The 4,936-nt window shown below is 34.5% G+C and overlaps 1 pseudogene; it reads left to right on the forward strand.

Annotated features, from left to right (window-relative positions):
* Positions 1–1,690: 1,690 nt before the first annotated feature.
* LOC112504486 lies at positions 1,691–4,008 on the forward strand (annotated as a pseudogene).
* Positions 4,009–4,936: the final 928 nt, after the last annotated feature.

Raw genomic sequence — 4,936 nt, forward strand, 5'->3', positions numbered from 1 at the left:
TTAAACTACACAAAAGTTGCCCCTTTTTCATGGAGATTTACCATTCATAGAGATGTATAAAGGATCAGAACGTACTTCATATATCCATTTTCCATTTTTTATTTTCACGATTAAATATATTGAATAATATATAAAAATAATTAATAAGATTAATGATAATTCTAAATAATTAGTAATTAATACTAATGAATAATTAATAGATAAAATTAATAAATAAATTGAAAGTAATATTAATTAATAAATAATAATTAGAAATAACAAGTGAGATAAATCAGATGTATAATTGCAAGAAAGTAACAAAAAGCTTTAGAAGCTTATTGAAACAATGCTCCTAATAACGTTTCAATAAACTAACTACTTTTTATCCAACAAAATTGAGCTTTTACAATAAGCTCAATAAATAAACTAGTTTATGTTTGCTAAACATAACCTAAAGAGATATCTATAAGACTTTTGTCAAAAATCAACAGTCTTTATATATTAAACCTACATATAATTTTCCGATTAGCATAATACATATTACAGTTATACATTTAACCAAAGGTTAGTGAAATGTGGTCCAACTAGACTCGTGTACGACTTACTATAAGAGGGCGTTTGGTTTGATAAAATTATTTTGAGAGATTTGAATTTTGTGGAAGGAATTGGAATATTTGAAGTTTTTTGTTTGTAGAATTTGGAATGGAATTGAATTCTATTACTTATAAAAAAAATTATAATTTTTTATAAATAATTATAAAAATAACTAAATTACCCTTTTATTAATTGATTACTCCAAAACAAATGTTTTAAGATACTTTGAACTATTGTTACATATAAATACTATGAAATCCCGTGAAATACAAACCAACATCGCAGGATTTCAAAATCAGATGTTTATGGATTTTAATGAAAACCAAAAGTCCTTCAAATCAAACATGAGATTCATAATGGAATTCAATTCCAAATCCCTTAAGTTGCTTTTAGAGTTGCGGAATCCATCGAGATTAAGTCGTATACAAGTGTGAGATTGATAAGTTAGACTTGTAGGCAGGGGCGGATGCACTTGTTAGTGGTTGGGGTCCTGGGCCCCCAACAAAAAGTAAATAGCAAAGCCCAAAAAAAATTAGTTGTATTTTTTAAATTAGGTGCATTGGGCCCCCAACCTCATGATGTAAGAGGCCCCTCTTGAAAGAGTTGAAGACTTGAACGAACGAAAAGGAAGTTGGGAGGAAGTGAGGAACCAGACCAGGAACGACGGATTCACTCTTATTCTTCATCGCTCTGCCGCCTCCCACCTGTGCCGCTGTGCGCTTCTGGCTGTGCTGCCGCTGTCAGCCTGTCACCTGTGCGAGTTCCTTCTTGGCTTCTTGGACTCTTGGTAACTTAGGTAAAGATTCTAATTTGTAATTTCTGCTAGCCACTATTAGTCTATTACTCTATTAGTCTATTAGTAATTAGTAAATGCTTTAGGTATTTTTAGGTTAATTTTGTTGGTAATTGGTAAATGCTTTAGGTTAGGTATTTTAGGTTAATTTTGTTGGTTAATTTTTGGTAATTGGTAAATGCTTTAGGTTAGGTATTTTAGGTTAATTTTGTTGGTTAATTTTGTGGTAATTGACTAATTGGTTAATGCTTTAGGTTATGTAATTTTAGGTTAATTTTGTTGGTTAATTTTGTAGGTAATTTTGTAGGCAACTAGGCAAATCAAATGGAAAGATTTTTTAAAAGGAAAACATCAACACCTGAATCGAGCTCTGCTCCTTCGATGCCTTGCGAAATTGATATGAACGATCTTCCTTGGGATCCGGCCGATAGGAAAAAGATTTCGGAATATCATCCTAATCAAAGGGATGAAATAAGGAGAAAATATTTGCTTAGAGGACCTTGTCAACCACGAGGTCATGCATTTCCAAAAAAATATGCCGGGAGTAAAGGAAGACGTTTTTGTCCGACTTGGTTTGATCAATATGCTAATTGGTTGGAGTATAGTGTAAAAATGGATAGAGCTTTTTGTTTGTGTTGTTATTTGTTTAGAGATCATTACGTAGGACAATGTGGGAGTGATGCTTTCGTGACATATGGTTTTAATAGTTGGAATAAAACGGAAAGACTTGGTCTTCATGTCGGCGACATCAATAGTTTTCACAATAGAGCACTTAAGAAAAGTGAGGATCTAATGAGCCAAGATCGATCTATTGATGTTGCCTTTCATAAGCAAACTGAGAAAGAGAAGAATGAGCACCGAATAAGATTAGATGCTTCAATTAAGGCCTGTAGGTTCTTGTTGAAGAATGCATTGCCCTTTCGTGGTCACGATGAATCCGAAATGTCTATCTCTAAAGGCATGTTCTTGGAAACATTAGCCTTAATTGGTGATTGCAATGAAGATGTAGGTAAAGTTATATTAAAAAATGCTCCAAAGAATAATCAAATGGTGTCTCCAAGTATTCAAAAAGATATTGCTGTTTGTTTTGCAAATCAAATACTAAAATCCATTCGTGAAGAAGTTGGTGATGATGTGTTCTCATTGCTAGTTGATGAGTCTAGTGACGTTTCTAAGAAGGAACAAATGGCGGTGGTTTTACGATATGTTGATGCGCGTGGTATTGTTAAAGAGAGATTTTTTGGTATTGTTCATGTGACGGGGACATCTTCTTCAATTCTTAAATCCGCCATTGATAGTTTATTTGCTGAACATGGATTGAGTTTGCAACAGGTACGGGGGCAAGGTTATGACGGAGCAAGCAATATGCGGGGTGAGTTCAATGGATTAAAGGCCTTGATCTTGAATGAAAATAGCTCGGCATATTATATCTATTGTTTTGCTCACCAACTTCAATTACGGTTGCCAATAAACATGACGAAGTTGAGAAATTTTTTAATATGTTAGGAATGGTGATCAATGTGGTGAATGCTTCTTGCAAGCGTAAAGACATGCTTCGACAAAGTTACAAAGATAGAGTGCAAGAAGCAATTGGTAAGTGTGAAATTGATACTGGAACAGGGAAATGCCAAGAGCTTTCTCTTATACGAGCCGGAGATACACGGTGGGGTTCTCATTACAAAACTATTTTGAGCTTGATTGCTTTGTTTCCGAATGTTGTTTATGTGCTCCGGTATATTGAAGAGGACGGGGATAATGGTTTTAGTCGCACTCAAGCAACTGGTATTTTAGCATATTTGAAGACATTTGATTTTGTGATTTATTTGCATTTGATGTTTCATATTTTAGAGGTCATAGACTTGTTGTCACGGGCTCTTCAAAAAAAGGATCAAGATATTTTGGAAGCGGTTTCATTGATAAGAGGAACCAAACAACTATTGCAACAATTTAGAGAGACTGGTTTTGATCYACTTTTGAAGAAAATGTATTCTTTTTGTGAAGCAAATGGTATTAAGGCTTTGGATATGGAAGACCGTTATTCAAAAAACGGAAGACAAAKGACCAACATCACCAATTGTCATTATTACAAGTTTGATATTTTCAACACTGTTGTGGACATGCAAATTCAAGAGTTTGGGGATCGATTTAGTGAGGTAAGTACTGAATTGCTTAAAAATATAGCAGCTTTGAGTCCATGCGATTCATTTTCGCAATTCAATGTATCAGATTTATTGAAGTTGAGTGAGTTGTATCCTCAAGATTTTAGTCATATGGAAAGGATCGCTCTTGAGAAACAACTTAACATGTACTATTTGATTGTGCATCAAGATGAAAGATTTACCAATTTGAGTGGTATTGCCAAGCTCGCTAGACTGCTAGTGGAAACAAAAAAGCATCAAACTTATCCTCTAATATATCGGTTATTGAAGTTGGCTTTGGTTTTGCCAGTTGCTACTGCAACAGTCGAAAGATGTTTTTCTGCTATGAAGATTGTGAAGTCAGATTTGCGCAACAAAATCGGTGATGAATTTTTGAATGCTGCAATGATATGCACTATAGAAAAAAAAGCACTTCTCGCAGTTTCAAATGATGATGTAATTACGCAATTTCAAAAGATGAAGAGTCGAAGGGCACAGTTGTAAAAGGTAACTTTTTATCATTTTTGTATGAAATTGAAGTTAATTATTATTTTATTTTATATCATGCCCCCTACAATATTTTTTTCTGCGTTCGCTACTGCTTGTAGGTCTCACTTTCAAGTTCTACATCATATATTTGAGTCTTGTGCAACACTTCTTTTACAAAGAAAAGACCATTTTCACCACTTAGCTCTTGTTTGATTTGCATAAATGAAATGTGTAATAACCAAAGAAAAATAAAAATAAATTATGGTTAGTAATTATAAAGGTCAAAATGTAGGTGAAAGAGTGGCCTATGCAAGTCAAAAGGCCAAAGTAACCACTGGCATTTATGATGGGATGGTTCAAATGCCTTAAAACCATCGATCAGAGGATATAAAAGGGATGGTGCATGGTAGCCTTGCGGAAAAAAATCCATCGTCAAGGAGAGTTAGTGGACGCCGGAGAGGAAGACGAAGGTTCGCTACAACGCGTCTAGTTCGACACTAATCGGTAAGACACTCGAATCTCTTGCCTCCTAGTCATTCGATCCTCCGGGTTGTTTTCCAAAGGGCAACAGTGACAAATGGTCACCGCTCACCTCTATCGTTAGTCACAAGGGTAATCCCCGTCACACCGGGTTGTCTAACTGTGACCCTATTACAGTTCTAAAAGTTAGAACTTATGGTTCTTGTGGGTGTCAGTCACAATATAGTAAATGGCTCAAGGCTTTGCTGTTATGGTGGATCAAAGAGTTCATAACTCTTTGCGATTTGAGTTGTTTTTAGAAAAAAATATTCCTCCTTGTTAAGCTTTATTGTTGATCAATGGTATTTGAGAGAAAGGATTAAAAAAAAGTGAGGAAACAGTAGGTATATATATATATATGTATGAAATCAAAGTAGAAGATGAAGTTTGCATGGAATGTAAGTTACAAAAGAGTGGTATATAT

Source organism: Cynara cardunculus, unplaced genomic scaffold (genome assembly GCF_001531365.2).
Source record: "Cynara cardunculus var. scolymus isolate 2C unplaced genomic scaffold, CcrdV1 Un_Scaffold_5746, whole genome shotgun sequence".
In the NCBI taxonomy this organism is placed as follows: Eukaryota; Viridiplantae; Streptophyta; class Magnoliopsida; order Asterales; family Asteraceae; genus Cynara; species Cynara cardunculus.